The 20,503-nt window shown below is 34.0% G+C and overlaps 1 protein-coding gene and 1 long non-coding RNA gene across 3 annotated transcripts in view; one reads left to right on the top strand and one right to left on the bottom strand.

Annotated features, from left to right (window-relative positions):
• Positions 1–20,503, bottom strand: part of LOC136848650 (uncharacterized) — a 374,840-nt gene that overhangs the window by 158,249 nt on the left and 196,088 nt on the right. The gene's annotated exons all lie outside the window — the stretch shown is intronic.
• LOC136848649 (uncharacterized) overlaps positions 8,165–20,503 on the top strand; it is a 69,293-nt gene continuing 56,954 nt past the window's right edge. Inside the window, exon 1 of one of the 2 annotated variants that reach the window (XM_067121059.1) lies at positions 8,165–8,307. The gene's annotated coding sequence lies outside the window, so the exon portion shown is untranslated. Of the gene's footprint in view, positions 8,312–20,503 lie in introns of both variants that reach the window. The other variant, XM_067121062.1, reaches the window with a different exon arrangement.

The following is a 20,503-nucleotide window of genomic DNA, read 5'->3' as shown; positions in this document are numbered from 1 at the left end:
GACAGAGGGGAAAAAAGAAAATAAAAGAAAAATTTATTGGCAAAGCTCCAGGGAGGTGCAGTCCAGATCTAAAAAAACAGCGCAGTCAGCAGGATTTACTGTAGCACAGCTGACTGCTTCATTGAACGTGCAGCATTTTGCTTACTCCTCAAAAAAGTTTTCGAAATAAAACTCTTTCATTATATAAGAATTATATATGGAAATTTTATATACAAAAATTATTTATAAAAATTATGAATGGAAATTCTTTCCAAATACTGCAGAATTTACTGTAGCTCAGATGACTGCTTCATTGGACGTGCAGCATTTTGCTTACTTCTCAAAAAAGTTTTCGAAAGAAAGCTCTTTCAGTATATAAGAATTATATATGGAAATTATATATGGAAATTTTATATACAAAAATTATTCCTAAAAATTATGAATGGGAATTCTTTCCAAATACTGCAAAATTTACTGTAGGTCAGATGACTGTTTCAATGACCGTGTAGCATTTTGCTTACTTCTCAAAAAGTTTTCGAAATAAAACTCTTTCATTATATAAGAATTATATATGGAAATTTTATATACAAAAATTATTTATAAAAATTATGAATGGAAATTCTTTCCAAATACTGCAGAATTTACTGTAGCTCAGATGACTGCTTCATTGGACGTGCAGCATTTTGCTTACTTCTCAAAAAAGTTTTCGAAAGAAAGCTCTTTCAGTATATAAGAATTATATATGGAAATTATATATGGAAATTTTATATACAAAAATTATTCCTAAAAATTATGAATGGGAATTCTTTCCAAATACTGCAAAATTTACTGTAGGTCAGATGACTGTTTCAATGACCGTGTAGCATTTTGCTTACTTCTCAAAAAAGTTTTCGAAATAAAACTCTTTCATTATATAAGAATTATATATGGAAATTTTATATACAAAAATTATTTATAAAAATTATGAATGGAAATTCTTTCCAAATACTGCAGAATTTACTGTAGCTCAGATGACTGTTTCATTGAACGTGAATCATTTCGCTTACCTCACAAAAAGGTTTTCGGCATCAACTTCTTTCCATATACGAGAATCATATTTGGAAATTATATATGGTAATCCCATATATAAGAATTATATATAGAAATTATACATGGAAATTCTATCCATACAGAAAATTTTTAGTATAATTCTAATTTTACGTTGGTACGGATCTTGTTCATTACTCTAGCAGTTTCTTTTCAAACTACTTGCTTGGATTCCCAACATTTTAAAACCTCGCTTTATAATTTTTCTTTTCCATTTCTGAATCAAATTTGTGGCTTCCAGGAAAACTATTTACGGAAAAACCGCAAATGTAACCTCGGCGCTATATCATTCCGTCTGCTATACTACAAGGGATGGTCTTTAAAAGCCTTAAAAGTTTTCTCATTAAGGATAAGATATGAGAGCCAGGCCCCAACGGAAGTCTCCTACGTGATGATTCAAGAGAAATTTCCGCGAACCATACTAAAATACCAGCTAAAAAAAACAAATCTAAATATGCTCTTCTTGTCATTTAAATTTGAAACACAAGAACTTCAGAATAAGGTACTAATTCAGTATGTAATAGGGATACATACTGAACCAGTACTCTACTCTGAAGTTCTTTTGTTATAAATTTAAATGTCATCTTTATATTTAGCTATGGGCGCTATTCGATACTGAAGTTCATTTTTTAAACATTAACTGGACCAGGTTATTTTTGTCGAGTCTGGAATTAAAGACTTCAACATCGTTAGATGAAAGGAATAACAGATATCGGTACCGGTAATTCGGTTTGACACACAATTCTTTTATGGTATTTCATCACAACATTCATTCGATATAATCCCATGCATCTCTTCGAATATAAATGGTCTAACGGATACACATTACAGCATTACTACCTACGCCTACAAAGTTAGTAAATGCTTTTCGTTTTGCAGAATCAGCATCCACGTTCTTCTGAGGTGTCATGTTGTTTCAATGCCCAGGAGAAGAGGGCATTTATTAATTTTATTGAAAAAAAGGTAGAGCTTCTAGCCTGGCATCCAGATGGACGCTGATGTTAGTAAATTTATGAGTTTTAATGCTGCTCCGAAGTACTATGCAATATCGCTTTATCATTTTCCATCTAATTCTACAGTACTGTGCACTTGTTTACACAAACAAACAAACAAACAAACAAACACAAACACGCACACACACACATATATATACATATATATACATATATATATATATATATATATATATATATATATATATATATATATATATATATATTTAATGTAAGTCAAACATGGCCACACAAAGTTAGTAAGAGGCGTTTATACTTATAAGAAGGTGGGGAGAAAATATAAAAACATGAAGTGGTGGAATCAGGAAATGAAAAGTTAAATGAATAAAAAAAAAAAAGATGATGTGAAATCTTCGTGTACAGAGACAGAGAAGCATGTGTGAAGCAATCAAGAATATAATGAGAGAGCGAAAAAGAAGACAATTAAAGCAAGTACCTGCAGGAAACCCTTACGGGAAAAGTGAACAAGGTCAATGAGCAAGTGGTACGTTTCTGAGATACGATGGATCCGAGTATTTCGAGATGGTTCGGTCACATGGAAAGAATTGACGACGACAGATGGGTGGAAAGAGTAATACTATACAGTGTTAAGGGGAAGGGGGAGAGGAAGACCTAAAGAAGGTTTGACAGAGGGCGTGAAACTGGTAAAGTTAAAGGGAGAACGTTTATATATAGAAAGCACGTGAATTCAAAATGAGGGAGAAAGGCGCAATGCATGTGAGAGGATTTGGGGAGATTCTACTGAACCTTCCCTGTAGATATAAGAAGTGGTTAATGTTGTACGGGAATTTATCCACGCTTCAGAAAGTAAAGTATGACTGTAGCCGTTGAGTTGTTTATTCTTTAGGCCCTTCCTCGTACAGGAAACGACTTAATAATGAAAATATCCAACCTATACAATGTATAGTAGATATGTATGCATATGTGTGCTTGTGTGTTATCAAATTCTCTTGGGATCACACTTTCCCTTTAAGAGACCTTTGCTGATACTCTCATTCTTACCGCTCTTGTTATCAACACATACCGCATTCATAAGTAATGTATTTTTTTCGATTACGACTGCATTCCTCTTCAAGCAATAAAACCACAAAACTCGAGCAACAATTATGCATCTTGCAGTCAAAACGCTTTTCGGGAATACAATGGAACTGAATTGTTTGTAAGAACCGTTCTTTGCAAATCATTTCTCGCAAAAGGTCTCCATGACCTCCTCCGACCCTTCGGAAACTTCAGCCATTTCATTAAATCATCCGTCGAAGAATTCTCGTTCACTCTCGCAATAAACAACACCGGCCTGACGTCACCCCCTAAGGATGATTTATGCAAGAGATTAGTCCCTACGTGAATAATTCATAATCCCCGCCGATAAGAAGATTACGTTCATTCTTAAAGTATGAAGGGAACTGCTCCCACGGGGACGGTCGTCAACCTCGCCTCGACTGAGCAGCCGTTTGTGGTCTAATGCAAGGTCTAGAGAATACAAGGTCTTCTCACGCGCAGGATTAACGGGGGTAAGATGGGAGTTAAGACATGTGACGTCACATGGTCTACTTGCTTTCTCCTCTGGCCAAGCTCTGTGCAAATAGGAAAACTTTTCCCCTGTTTCCTCGTTGTCTCTTTTTAATATTAAAAATTATGATTCTTTTTTTTAGGAAAATAAAGCACATGTCGACCATATTCATTTCTATACGTATATTCACCCAAATAATTAAAACTGGAATTAAAAAACGAAAAAACATTTTTCATTATAATATACAACACACTCAAATACACATATACGAGTACATGCATACATAAGGTTAACAATTATGTCACCAACTTTTTTCATTATGTTTGCAATGATATAACAAATAAACATCTTTTCCATCGATTTTAAATGCTCCAAAAATTCGGGTCGAGGTTTCATTAGCTTCTCATTTGTTCTACTTATAGTGCCGATCCTTGTGCCATCTCCTTCAGTTCTTTAGTTCCTAGAAAGTCATACTCGGGTAAACTTACGGACTACAAAACCACCCACATATTGCATGCCTCCTTCTTCCACGGCATCTTCTAATGTTTCTTGGTTTAATGATTCTTCTCCCACATCACAGATTGTGAGGGAATAGTAACTTCTCACTTGTAGTCTCTATAATAAACTTGTTCTGTTCCTCCAAAATTATCAAGAAAAGTTAGAATGCAATACAGAAAGGAATGAAGCCGGCAAAAAGAGGTAAACATTTAATAGGAAATCAGTTAATAAACAACAGAGAACTAAGAGATAGAAAGGAAACGACAATGACACCTAAAGCAATTATACGAAGATAGAACGAACTTTTAGGAGATAGAAGATAAAGCATACTGCTAATGGCAAAGAAGTTAATTATGTGATAAGAAATTAAAAAGCCGAAAATATGGTCTCTTTAAACAAACATAACTGGTTTTTACAAATTCTTGTTTATTTACAAAGCTCTACGTATACAATTTACATTCTTATATGCACATATAAATACTAAAGGAGAGAGAAAATAGTTACAAATTGGGCGATTTTCAAACAGACTTTTGGTGAAAATTTTCACAAAAACAGTTCATTTGAAATGGAATCCTCAGCTCCAAAAATTCCTCCAACTCGAGATTTATTTCATTCCTTAATGTTGAGAATATTAGTTAATTTGCCTCTGCATATAATCTATTAGCTAAAATCTGTATCAGAAATCTGACTTCCAAAATGTCCCTCTGAAGATCTGAATGACACTCTCAACATTAAAGGGCCTCTCAGGGTCTGTTTATGGGCCAAAGGGCTTCACATTCTGCACCTGACAGCGATTGGGAAACTACAGGTAATCATGGAATCTGTCTCCTGACCGACAATTCCTGCCTCACAGGATGCTCCCTCCTGGAAAGACATCTTGAATATGGCAGCCTCATTCCCTTTTCATCAACAGATTTCGTGAGTTCACGTTCATTCATTATCATAGTCAGAATAAGATGTATGGTGGGTACGTGTGTGTGTGTGTGTGTATAAACACATATATATATATATATATATATATATATATATATATATATATATATATATATATATATATATATATATATATATATATATATATAAGCATAGCACTTCACCACCCAATTCCTTTACTTTCATTATAAATATCGTTTTACTAAGTATCGAGTTGTTTGTGAATGACAAGAAAAATGTAAATGAATGCAAGTTGCAAGATGCATCTGGTATTATATGCTTAAGGAACTACAGAGGAAAACTTGACTTGATTAAAATGAGAGAAGAATTAAACCAAAAAGTTGTCGGTGGTCACTGGAAAAAAAAACCAGTAGATCTATTTTCAATGGATGCCATGAAAACAACCTATTATGCATTCTTATCATTATTAACAAGAACGAAAATAACGTAAAATCTTAAGAAACAAACCAAAACACCTGAAAATTCTTGGCAAGCTTATACAGGATAGACACCCATTTAAAAGAAAAACCGAAGAGACAAACCACAGCAGCAGAAAAAAAGGTGAATTGAATAAATTAAATAAATACACAAAAATAAGCTGAGATACAGAACATACGCTCGAACTTACACTCATTCAAGGAAACTCCAACCCAAAACAGTGATAGGTCACGGAGCAGAGGATATAGCAAAGAGACCGCAGACGGCAGCACAGTCGCTCCTCATCCGTCAAGCAAAACATCATTGAAAGCAAAGAGGATGTTGATCGCAGAGAGATATTTCCTTAACGAAAATAAAACAGTTCATCAACAATTACAGAACGAAGGAAACGGAAGTGCTCGTATCAAAGACTCTCTCCTCAAACTACTTATTCCAATATCTTCAGTGCCTAAGGAAAGCTTCCTGCCTTGTGCATCAGATGGGTCGGGCATCACTGGAATTTCGCATTCCAAGCAACAGCATCAAAGAGCGACAAAGGAACAGGTAAAGGAGGCCATTAAAGGCGGTTCTCCTGTCACCTGCAATCAAGGTTTCACCTTTACGAGCTGATACATCAGTATCAGAGAGACCAAATCGTCTTTCCCCCTAAGATAAGCTTTGTCATTAAAGAATTAGATAACTACAAAAGCCGTGATCAAAAGGGGAAATTCCGCCCCCCCCTATAGGATATCTATGACACGAAAAAGAGCTAAAAAGGGGGGTGAAAAGGACCCTCGAAAAGAGAAACAAATGAAGAGAATTAAAAAAAAAAAATGGGAAGGAGCTGACGTGAGCACTCCACAGCCTCCTGAAGAGCCAAGGGGGAGACGATGAACACAAGTGGGAGAGAAAGAAGAGGCGGATCTTGCCACGAACTAATGAAATTCTCTCTCTCTCTCTCTCTCTCTCTCTCTCTCTCTCTCTCCTCCTCTCTCTCTCTCTCTCTCTCTCTCTGATATATCTTCAAAGGGAGCTTCCCATCCCATTAAATCGTAATCCTTGCTTCTCAGGAAGTTGCTTTCGACCCGGACTACGGTATAATTGCTCAGAGTCGCGATTTTAGAACACTTAAACTTCGCTCTTCTTTATTTACAATAAACATTTTAAATGTAGAAAAAAGGAAAGTAAAGATATATCTCGTTAAAATGCCATAGACGTTTTAAATTGAAAATAAGTTTTAAATGCATAAAAAAGGAAAGTAAGGATATATCTCGTTAAAATGCCATGGAAGTTTTAAATTGAAAATAAGTTTTAAATGAGTAAAAAAAGGAAAGTAAGGATATATCTCGTTAAAATGCCACATAAGTTTTAAATTGAAAATAAGTGTTAAATGAACAAAAAAAGAAATTAAAGATATATCTTGTGAAAATGCCATTGAAGGTTTAAACTGAAAATTAGTTTTAAATGTAGGAAAAAGGAAAGTAAATATATACCACGTTAAAATGCCATAGAAGTTTTAAAATGAAAATAAGTCTTAAATGAATAAAACAGGAAAGGAAAGATATATCTCGTTAAAATGTCATAGAAGTTTTAAACTGAAAATGCCATAGAAGTTTTAAACTGAAAATAAGTTTGAAATGTAGGAAAAAGGAAGGTAGATATATACCTCGTTAAAATGCCACAGACGTTTTAAATTGAAAATAAGTTTTAAGTGAATAAAATATGGAAGTAAAGATATATCCCGTTAAAATGCCATAGAAGTTTTAAATTGGAAAAAAAGTAAAGATTTAATTAGAGCAAATACTCATTATTGTTAAATACATACATCAAACTCATCAAATATAAATAACCCGGGTAATATATCCTCCCTACAGAAATTAGATATCTGACATATTAATTATAGGCATCCAAGTGTATCAGGTTTAGAGGGGATTTTACAGTGTGGAATTAAACTGCCAAGGGTTACGCTACGTTAATTGCAACGGGATAACGTTTTATGTATGTAGGCTATAATAATATATATGTATATACATGTGTGTGTGTGTAGTCTATATATGTATGTATGTATATATATATATATATATATATATATATATATATATATATATATATATATATATATATATATATATATATATATACATACATATATACGCGATATTATGTCACTAGTTACTCACAACAATATATTTCAAGAAATCGAGTCACTAGTCACTGACACCCATGTATCAACACAAAAGGGGCATTGGGTCGAATCATCGTGAGGATACAATCACTTATACTTGATTTGCTTTAGATGTAATTTATTCCCAACGTAGAGTCAACTCGATACTAAAGGATTATTGTAGGCTTAGTATTTAAAATAATATGCATGTATGTATGTATGCATGTGAACATGCACGCATCGAATAGATTTTTTAAGGGTTGGAAAAACTTTATCTTACACAGAGAGAGAGAGAGAGAGAGAGAGAGAGAGAGAGAGAGAGAGAGAGAGAGAGAGAGAGAGAGACCTAACCAAGATCCAAGGACAATATCACCTCAGTGAAAGAAAGAGATTTAAGGCACTGATATGAAAATATCTCAGCAGATAAAGAGATCTATTATAGGGGAAAATTCGAATGCTTTTGGGAGGAGGAGGAGGAGGAGGAGGAGGAGGAGGAGGAGGAGGGGGAGGAGGAGGAGGAATCCTAACGCTAGGCACTGGCACCTCCCTTTTCCCCGGCCCGTCAGTCTCTCTGGCAACTGCGTGGTGGGCAGGTCATGCTTCCTTAAGCGGGGCGTTCGTACATGTGATAGCGAGGACGGAAAACTGTTTTGTCCCGAGTTACTTTCTTCCGTAAAGCGCCTTCGTCATCGACGTCTCTCAAGACGGTTGGTAAAGATAACGAGTTATCTCATTTTATTTTGCTGTTTGTTTGTCGTACATGTGCTTTTTACAGTATTACGTTGTGTTCGAATCTTTTTATTTTCGTAGCGAATGGGCAGGATAAAAAAAAAAAAATTTTTTTTAGTTGCTTGTAGATTGTGAAACTGACTTTACTTCCATAGCAAATACAATAACCATGAAGTATTCTGCGATTGTGAATAATAAAGACAATAATTATGGTTTTTTTATGTTTGGCACATAACTTTCAAAATGATTTTCGCTAAATTGTGTTTTGCTCTGTTACTCAGTTACATGTGTTTATATGAGAAACGCATGTATATATACATACACATATGTATATATTATAAATATATATATATACATATATATATTATATATATATGTAATTTATGTATATATATACACACACACCCACACACCCATATATATATATATATATATATATATATATTTGTACATATACATATATACATACATATATACATTCTTAATAAATGCTCATCTTTCGATAGCACAGTCAAAACAAAATTTGGACCATGTATTTTTATCCAATGACGGAATGCGAAATTTAAATTACACGAATTCCGCCTGTGATACAGAATGCGGGACTAAGATCTCACATTAAAATTCCATGATTACGGATGTTTTTATTCAAAGTCGCATTTATTTATTTTTCCTCCGCACAAAACAAAGAGGTGCCGAGTGAGATGATGTACTTAATCATTTGAAAGGGGGCTTAAATATATTTCACTTAGGATGATGAGAGGGACGGGCAGCCAAATGCCCAGATCTTGCCCAGGTATGATGAAAAATGACGGAAGAAGGGAGAAAAGGCGCGGGGCTTATAAAAAAGGAATATAAGAACGAAATAAAAGCTTCAAACAAATTAAGAAACCCGCCTCTTCAAACATTTGAGAACACGGAACACGGAGGCTGGGAGAGAATTCTAAAGCTTAGCAGCAAAGAAAAAGTCATCACCGAACTGGTCATCCCGAGGATTACTAAATTCCAGAATTACAACCTCTGGAACGAGCGCATTCCCGGGAATGATTAAGCGTTGATGTAACCTATTACAACGTAACCTAACCTTCTACCTTGACGTAAGCAGCCTTACCTGGCAAGGGAGTAGTCCAGTATCCCTAGCAACTAACGGGGAGGGGGAGGGGGTTGCACCGAGAAACCCCCGTCAGATACAGCATCTGCCACCCCCGCCCCCAACAACCCCACCCCCGTCTCCGATGCGCAGCTAACCCTGATTTATTTACTTTCAGATTTTTATATCTTTCACGCTTTTTCCCTGGTTCTTTACTAGGTATATAATATAATCGGTCACTCTAATTTCAGTTTATTTTTTAGAAAAGGGATGAATGACCGGTGATAATTTTATAACGGTTACATCGCTAACCTTTGAATCGCAATTATAAAATACGAAAAAATGAAACATGCCTGGGAGAACTGTTAATTAAAATTAGCGTATATATATGACGATAAAAATAAACAAAAGCTTCAGTTACACCTGCAATACTAAGAAGAACAAAAATATTCTTCGTCATAAACTACATAAATTCTTAATGAAAAAGACAAAAAGCGTTATACACTTATCTAGCAAGCTCCGTCAGAATGCAATCAATTCCTAAGAGTAAAAACAATAAAAAAAAATCAGTGACAGAATCCCAATATCATACATACCGCATAATTTATAAAATACGAATAAGCATTAGTTGAAGAATAACTAAACAAACACATAAAGGAAAGTGGGTGACGGTGTTCTTTCAATTAACTGACTAGACTGTACCTGTGGAACGAGGTCACCCCGCCGGAGGATAATAATGTAACGCCGGAGATGATTCAGGTGCAGTCTAATTAAGTAAGCAAACGGATAACTGGAAGGAGGGGATACTCAGTGCCAGCAGTCACCGTATAGAAATATTTTTATGGGAATATTAATGATTTTTATTAAAACATTCATAAAGAAATATTAATAATTATATATTAGTAATTCGTAGTTTTCGTGTCACCTACCAATAACAACAGAGATATTGGTCGAGAAATAGTAATGGTTAATATTTATTTATCAATAAATAAATATCGATAATCAGTAGTTTTCGTATGATCAATCAATAACAACAGAAATATTAATATAGAAATATCAATTATTAGCATTTAACTATTAATAAATACATATTAATAATTAATAGTTTTCGTATGATCCTCCAATAACACCAGAGATGTTACTATACAAATATCAATTGTTGACACTTAATTATTAAAATATATATAGTTATAATTCAATATTAATAGCTGATGATTTTCGTGTGATCTTCCATAACGCCAGATATTAATATACAGCTATTAAAAATTAAGTATCAATAGTTAATAGTTTTCACATTATCTTCTAAAGACGTCAGAGATTTTAATATAAAAATATTAATTATCATTATAGAAATTTAATTAATTGAATATTAATCATTAATAGTTGTTGTGTGACCTTCCAATAACGCCAGAGACCCGTAGAAAAGACTCCATAGAAAAAAAAATAATAATTCACATTAGGGGAAAAGTGAGTCACCGACCCTCTAAGGCAAATTCCTAATTATTTCATTAACGTCAATTCGCATTTTCCTTTCCTCTCGTAAACCTGATATATATATATATATATATATATATATATATATATATATATATATATATATATATATATATATATATATATATATATATATATATATATATATATATATATATATATATATATGGAAGAAAGGCGTTTTATGCGCGTAAAAATGTCACCTAACGCCCGGCGTAATTAATTAATGTATCAAGACCGTAACATTTTAATTAAAATACAAAGACATTTTGTTTATGCGCTGCCGGACAATATGTGGACGGTCAAAGGGGCTCTCTGCAATTTATTCTATATTTTTGTAGGGGTCGCTTTTGTGTGCAACCCAAATTCGTTTCGTGTTTTCAGAAAATCCTCGGTTGCGTTACAGTTTGTAGTTTTACAGTATCTTAAAAATTCTCATCTCATTACTGTTTACAATTTTACAGAAACTTAAAAATTCTCTGTTGTACTACAGTCTGAAGCTTTACAATATCTTAAAAATTCTCTGTTATATACATTTTGTAGTTTTACAATATCTTAAAAATTCTCTGTTGTATACGTTTTGAAGTTTTACAATATCATAAAAATTCTCTGTTGTATTATATTTTGTAGTTTTACAGTATCTTAAAAATTCTCTAATCATTACAGTTTTACAGAAACTTAAAAATTCTCTGTTGTATTACAGTTTGAAGCTTTACAATATCTTAAAAATTCTCTGTTGTAGTACAGCTTGAAGCTTTACAATATCTTAAAAATTCTCTGTTGTAGTACAGTTTGAAGCTTTACAATATCTTAAAAATTCTCTGTTGTAGTACAGTTTGAAGCTTTACAATATCCTAAAAATTCTCTGTTGTAGTACAGTTTGAAGCTTTACAATATCTTAAAAATTCTCTGTTGTAGTACAGTTTGAAGCTAATAAATATCTTAAAAATTCTCTGTTGTATTACATTTCGTAGTTTTACAGTATCTTAAAAGATCTCTGTTGTATGACAGTTTGTAGTTTTACAGCATCTTAAAAATTCTCTGTATTATTACAGTTTAGAGGTTTACAAACTCTTAAAAATTCTCTGTTGTATTACAGTTTGCAGTTTTATAGCATCTTAAAAATTCCCTGTTGTACTACAGTTTATAGTTTTACAGTACCTTAAAAATTCTCTATTGTATAGCCTACACTTTTATAGTACCTTAAAAATTCTCTGTTGTACAACAGTTTGTAGTTTTACAGTATCTTAAAAATTCCCAATTGTATTATAGTTTGTATCTTAAAAATTTTATACAGTGAGCCTCTTCCGTTTTCTAAAATCTTCGTTGCTTTGAGCACTCTTTAACGGCGCTTGGCATTAACTTTCTTATACAACTAGTGGAGAGTCTGTCTACCTACTCTAAGAAAAAGGAATAGTTACTCATTAATCCCAAAAATTATTAAGTACGGAAATTACCTTCCTTACAAAGAGAGGTATAAAATTATTCAAAAGATATTTCCCCCCTAATATTTTACAACTATTTCTATTTCATTCATTATATAATATACAAGTATAAAGGTGTAGAACATTATGTATTTCAATACAGTAGTGACATAGAATTAAATACACGCTATACATACATACATACATACATACATATATATATATATATATATATATATATATATATATATATATATATATATATATATATATATATATAGCGTGTGTGTGTTGTTACAATGCCCGACAGTGCCTGGGCTGGAAAATAACCACCAATGAAAAAGAGGCCAAGAATTGTTTTTAATGAAGCCATATGTAAATAGCAGTTTCCCAATATACAAGGCGTATTTAATATTTTAATCACGTCTCAGTATATAAAAACACAGGAATAAGTGAAAGAAAAAACAGTTTTACTTCTTTGGAAATATCTGAATTTAATGCCTTATCTTTTAGTCCTCGTGCTATTTCAAAATAATTTTTTTTAATGAGTGGAAACCGACTAATTTTTCGGCTCAACTCCCACTGCAAATAACAAATCATTCCCAAACTAAGGCGGACCACCTCTAAAAAAAAAATGTAATATCTGTTAAAGGTCCCCATTAAAAAAATGGAATCATACACGCAAGAGACGGGGGAACAAAACCTCGATAGAAAGAAAAAAAATTTTTTTTTTTTTTGCAAGTAGTTCTCTTTTTCTGTCGCCAGTATTAAGGAATACCACGGATTCAGAGTTCTGAGCGAGGACATCATTAAATTGAAATTCTGGCCAAAAGGCATTGCACCTCATTACTCGGAACCGATGATGTGCAGACGTTTGGGATGAGCTAATGGAAATACACACGTAACTGTGTCTCATGTTTTATATATATATATATATATATATATATATATATATATATATATATATATATATATATATATATATATATATATATATATATATATATATATATATATATATATATATATATGTATATATATATATATATATATATATATATATATATATATATATATATATATATATACTGTGTATATACACACACACACACATATATATATATATATATATATATATATATATATACGTGTGTGTGTATACAGTATGTATTTATGTATATACTGTACATATACACATATGTACATGTAAAGCTTGGCTGGTGAGGGATGCTGCTTTCCCTTACATACAGAGGCCAACAAAACGGACTACCTAATAACCTACCGTAGTCGACGACTGACGGAAACAAAACAAGCGAAGAAAAGAGAAAAAAAATGGTAATTAACTCAGAAAAAGCCACAGAAAAAAGCGTCAGATCTTCCTCAAAAGAAGGGTGCATGAAAAATTAGGGAGACGGCCCTAACACTGAAGGGTGGAAGATTTTGATTTTAAGCCAGGAAATACCCCACTATATCAGTCAGAAAAGCTCCCCCTTGGCTGAAATATTAATTTGCTTTTATGCCATTAAGCTTTCCGCTTTCATTCAACTCTTTGCCTGGGCACGCGGGCTGAATTTCAATGAACATCCATCCATTCAACACCGCTATCATATTTTGGTTGGTTGTTACCGACACTCTGAAGTCATCAAGTACAGAGAATTCATTATTTAACTGGCACCTCCAACGTGTGTTATCCCCTGAAATAAATTCAGAGGATAATATATTCAGAAAAGCAGAGAGAGAGAGAGAGAGAGAGAGAGAGAGAGAGAACGTCAAACGGAAAATTTGATACGTAACATCGTAACATTGTTATAAATGCTCTATATATGTAAATTAGCTGAGAGAGAGAGAGAGAGAGAGAGAGAGAGAGAGAGAGAGAGAGAGAGAGAGAGAGAGAGAGAGAGAGAGAGAGAGTCGCTAAAATGTGACTACATACGTTTGAACATATCGCAATATTTACTGCCTTTACCCTATGACTATATAAAAGTAGACGTAAAATAACATTAATTCAGCAGATGCAGTTACGTCACTACCAAATTAGTACCAAAATGGGTCCAATGCATTTGCTTTTATACAATTAAGCCTCTCACTTTGGCTCAACTTTTTGACAAAGCACACCAAATGAATTTCAAAGCAGAGGCGTCTATCGAATTCCAAAACTACAGTGGAGTCTGGCAGTCTATTACCACCCTTAGGCCATAGGACTGAGAGGTCATTATTCAATAACAGCTTGGACAGAACTTCGGTTGGCTGTCACCGCTTGGAGTATATTTATTCTCTCGAAGTAAATTTAGATAAAATTATAATTTTAACTAGCAGTAAACACCAACCTGCCTGTCCTTAATCTCACTGGGCTGGCCAGAAGTGTAATTCAAGAATCAGAAGTGAAAGTTGTGACAAGACAAAGTTGGAGAGCTAGGTAAGACATCACAAAGAGAGAGAGAGAGAGAGAGAGAGAGAGAGAGAGAGAGAGAGAGAGAGAGAGAGAGAGAGAGAGAGAGAGAGAGAGGATTTGATATTTACGAAGTAATTATATTAATTTTTTGGCTTGAACAAATGCATAAAGGTATATTGTGTTTATTACTTCGGATAATATTTCTTTTCACACAGCGTACATATTTCAGACACATTCCAATTTACAATTTCGAGACGAAAATTACTGCAATAAAGTGCAAAGGCCTATAGCTCTCAAAATTGAACATTTATACACAGATACACACACAGACATATATATATATATGTATATATATATATATATATATATATATATATATATATATATATATATATATATATATATATATATAAATCCTTGATTTAGGATCTTTTCTGAAGCCAAACCTTATTAGGACCCGCAGAGTTTAGATTTAGATTTATATGTACATAAATAAGAAACATATTGATATTTACATAGATACGCATCTACACACACACGCGCGCACATACATGCACACACACACACACACAAACACACACACATATACATATATATATATATGTGTGTGTGTGCGTGTGTGTGGGAGGCAAAGCCAGCCCTTCCCATTTGAAGAAACTGTTTCATCGGAATCTTCTAAGAAGCTTCTCAATTCTTCTTCCTCCTCCACCTCTCCCTCCTCCTCCTCCTCCTCCTCCCATTCCGTCTCCTCTTTCTCCTCCGGGCCATTCCCCAAATCAGCGGCCAACTGTTGCTTCCTTTGAGGAGAACAGGAGCCAATATCTGGAGTCGATTGCTTGACCCGGGTCTCATATCCATTCTTTCATTTGACAGTTTCTCCTCTTTTAAGTCTCTTCTCTTTTATTTTCGACCGAAGGCTCAACCGATCTGAAGTTCCACCAATTGCAGATCCTATTTCCAGAAGTCTCAATAATCGGTTACTTTGGAATTTTAATGAAAAAATTGCAGAGAATACAGGTGCGCGTATAAGCAGTTAGTGGGGCTGTATAGTGATACTAATGAATGAAACTTTAAAATGAGCTTGTTTATCTACAATGGTTACTTTCACCAACATTTCTCTTGACTCATATCTGCTTTCAGCATGAGATCCAACTTACAGTTTGAATAATAATAATAATAATAATAAAACCACAACAAGGAGATAAATTATAGAGAATCAATAACAAAATACTCATAAATAAATATGAAGAACAAGAACGTTTGAATTTTTTGTACTTATTAACTAGCTCTGTCTACTCTGCAGTACTCAAGAAGTTTTTTTCAAGTGTGCTTTTAAGCAATGAATAATTCTGAATCTAAACAGAAATATCCGACTGAAAGACATACTGTAAATCGTGTCTTCAAACTACAACATAATTTATTTGTATATATATTGCATGAAATCGTAAGAGTTTATTTCAAATGCGACTGAGTTAGGATTCATGAATTCTCATCAGTGAAAACAGCGTCATATTTGTATTATTTCACACAATATATTTAAGAGAAATGACATATTAAGGAGGATGATATATATGACAAACATTAATGTAAGAGATTCAGGATTTTATATATTTATATATATATATATATATATATATATATATATATATATATATACATATGTATACATATATATAAACATACATATATATGTATGCATATATATATATATATATATATATATATATATATATATATATATATATATATATATATATATATATATATATATATATATATATATATATAGAGAGAGAGAGAGAGAGAGAGAGAGAGAGAGAGAGAGAGAGAGAGAGGGAGTAAAGTAATTATGCCTTAGTTTTACAGACCACTGAGCTGATTAACAGCTCTCCTAGGGCTGGCCCGAAGAATTAGACTTATTTTACGTGGCTAAGAACCAATTGGTTACTTAGCAACGGGACCTACAGCTTATTGTGGAATCCGAACGACATTATAGAGAGAAATGAATTTCTATCACCAGAAATAAACTCCTCTAACTCTTCATCAGCCGGCCGGGGGAATTGAACTCCGGCCCATCAAGTGACAGTCTGAAGCTCAACCGACTCAGCCAACGAAGGGCGAGAGAGAGAGAGAGAGAGAGAGAGAGAGAGAGAGAGAGAGAGAGAGAGAGAGAGAGAGAGAGAGAAAACAGAAACGATCATTTCTTATGCTGATATTCGTCCTTAAAGGCTATCCATTAATATTCAAGTGCATTATTGCCCACGGATTTAAAAATACTTTAGAGATTAAACCAATATCCTTTTCACAAAATCCATAGATGTACATTCTACGACAAATAGAGAGAGAGAGAGAGAGAGAGAGAGAGAACTAAAAGCGGAAGGTAAACTTTGGAACGAATACTTATTTAACGGTTGAAATCAACATTTTTTCGCATGCAAATTACGAAGAACAAACGGATAGAGCGATCGATTAAAGTGGTTTGATAAAGCAATATTGCCTTTCAGAGAGAGAGAGAGAGAGAGAGAGAGAGAGAGAGAGAGATTCTAGCGAAACAACATACAGACATATTGCCTTTGGAGAGACAGAGAGAGAGAGAGAGAGAGAGAGAGAGAGAGAGAGAGATACAAACATACTGCCTTTGAAGCAAGACACAGAGAGAGAGAGAGAGAGAGAGAGAGAGAGAGAGAGAGAGAGAGAGAGAGAGAGAGAGAGAGAGCGAGAGATATTCTAGCGATTCGATATACAAACATATGGCCTTTGAAGCAAGAGAGAGAGAGAGAGAGAGAGAGAGAGAGAGAGAGAGAGAGAGAGAGAGAGAGTCTGGCGATTTGGTATACAAACAAATTGCCTTTGAAGCGAGAGAGAGAGAGAGAGAGATATTCTAGCGATTCGATATACAAACATATGGCCTTTGAAGCAAGAGAGAGAGAGAGAGAGAGAGAGAGAGAGAGAGAGAGAGAGAGAGAGAGAGAGAGAGTCTGGCGATTTGGTATACAAACAAATTGCCTTTGAAGCGAGAGAGAGAGAGAGAGAGAGAGAGAGAGAGAGAGAGAGAGAGAGAGAGAGAGAGAGAGAGAGATATTCTAGCGATTCGATATACAAACATATGGTCTTTGAAGCAAGAGAGAGAGAGAGAGAGAGAGAGAGAGAGAGAGAGAGAGAGAGAGAGAGAGAGATTGTAGCGTTTCGATATACAAAAGATATTGCCTTTGAAACAAGAGAGAGAGAGAGAGAGAGAGAGAGAGAGAGAGAGAGAGAGAGAGAGAGAGAGAGAGAGAGAGAGAGATATGCAAACATATTGCCTTGAAGCATGAGAGAGAGAGAGAGAGAGAGAGAGAGAGATATTGCCTTTGAAGCAAGAGAGAGAGAGAGAGAGAGAGAGAGAGAGAGAGAGAGAGAGAGATTTAAACTGGTTCGATTTAACGGTATTAAATTGCAAAAAAGATATAAAAGATAATATTGCGTTACCAACCCATCTCTCATAAACAATATCCACCACAGATAAATTCTTTGTCAACGTAAATTTTCGACCCAAATTGACTTCATCCAACTAGAAAATATTTGTGTAGTTTTCCAGTGAAGGACGCGAATTTCTCTTCGCGGAAAGAAAGAACTCACTGTCGGGGAAACGGAGGACGAATCGAGCAATTTTCTCATTTCGAAATGAACTTGGAATTGGATTCTTTGCGTTTGTCCGTCCCTGAAAATCTGATTATGAGTTCAGGAAATTATTATTATTTTTTTTTTTACGTGTTCGCTCGAGCGTGCTTGCGTTTGCTTGTGTGGGGCTGAATTTGATGGCTGAGAGTGTTTATGTGTAATTTAGGTGTCTATAAATGTATTCAGTGAGGGCATCAGAGATTTTTTATTTTGAGGATTAAGTCCTATTTTAACAATTTATTTCTTTACTTTCTCTTGTTAAACAGCAGCAAACCTGCCTTATCTAGAGAATGCCTATGGGAATCGAAACCTAATGGTGATCGTTTGTAGCCCAGGCTTGAAGGAAGTTACACAGGAAAAGGTAAAAAGAAAAAATTCCAAAATAAGAGATAAGCAAATTCACTTCCAAATACACAGAATATACAATTCTGTGAATTATCGCTTTTCACTTTCCCTCTCTCCAAACTGACGTGCGTTTATCCTCCTAGTTTCTCTTTACCTTAAAATTTTACTCTCTCTCACATTTGTTCTCAACTTTCTGTCTTCTAACTCTTTCAAACTCTTTCACTGGTTTTTGCTGATTCTCTTCACTGTCTCCAATCAATACTATACCATCTGCAAGCACCAGCGATTCATGACTCAATTTCTAAATTGTCATCTGCGCTCCTACGCGTACCGTCCTTTTTTCTAACTTCTCGCAAGACTCCAAGCATAAAAATATTAAACTGCCACGGAGATATAAGACATCCATGCCTCAGGCTCACTTGTACACCAAACACGTCACTCTCCAACCTATATATCCTAGCACATGCTACACTTCTATCACGAAATTACCAGTCTCTCGACAGTTTATCATTTTCACAATACATCCTCAATGTCCTCCACATTGCCTCTCTATCTTTTGTCATAAGCTTTTTCTAGTACCAAGAATGTCGCTTGTAGTTATTTCCTTTTATTTTCAAAATTTGAGCGTAAATGTTTCATAATAAGTACTTCCTCAACACATTCTATTCCTTGTCTAAACCCATCCTGCTCCTCCCCTATCAATCCTTCTGTTATCTCTGTAATTTTATGAATCAAAATCTAATCATACCTTCCTGAAATACTAAGTAATGTTAAGCTCTATAATTATTGCAGTTCTCAATACCACCGTTATCTTCATATGAGTTCCATTCATTTACTGCTCACAGATAAATTCCAAAAATATGAAATGTGTTAAAGAGATAAACTTATTTAAAAGTCCCCTACGCGCAAAATAAATCTATAAAAGAATAAAAATTATTTGAGATTTTTTTTTTAAACTTTCCGGTGGCCTACAACGATGAATGTGAAATATAAATATATATAAAAGCACAAACCTATTACACTCAAAACCAACGCTGAAGAGTATCCCTTGCTGAATTATTGGTTCGTGAAATCAGATTAGCATTCGAAAATTTTTTAAGGGAAAAACAAGCAAAATATTTCTGTTAAAAATTCAGCAACTGGTAAATGTACTCGGGGCTGGAGAACGATTCGTATGTGAAAACTAATTAGCTACAAAAAAATTTACTCTGTATCCGCTCTGAGATATAATGAGATTCAGATTGCAAAAATCCAGTCGAAGGTTTAATTAGACAATTATATTAATTTTTTAGCTCTAGTTTATTTCTTTTTTTTCTCAGATGAAATGTAGCGGCCGATGGCATAATTATTACTGTGAATTTTCAAGTTCTATTTAAACTAGTAAAGGGAGATGTAAAATAATACCGAATCCTTTTTATTCTCAAAAGGCAATTGCAACACGGTCAAAGTACGAAAACTTCACAAGCTCGTTTACTAATTGTGGAAGAGCTTAGGAAATCAACCAGCGGTCATTGTACCATGCTTAATAATAAATGTAATAAAACGTGAAAATTCACAGTAATAATTACGCCATCGGCTGCTACATTTCACAAAAAAACCGAATAAACTAAAGCTAAAAATTAACATAATTGTTTAATCAAACCTACGACTTTTGTAATATATACAGTACATACATATATATACTCGGGTAACGTTATGTGGTAGAATGGGAACCCGGAACTTGTTATTTCAGTTTAAGCTGACCTTACGCCGGCGCATGCGCTCTCCCTCTT

Source organism: Macrobrachium rosenbergii, chromosome 19 (assembly GCF_040412425.1).
Source record: "Macrobrachium rosenbergii isolate ZJJX-2024 chromosome 19, ASM4041242v1, whole genome shotgun sequence".
NCBI classification, from domain to species: Eukaryota; Metazoa; Arthropoda; class Malacostraca; order Decapoda; family Palaemonidae; genus Macrobrachium; species Macrobrachium rosenbergii.
Note: the sequence above shows the minus strand (reverse complement) of the source record. Positions and strands in the feature narration are given on the sequence as shown.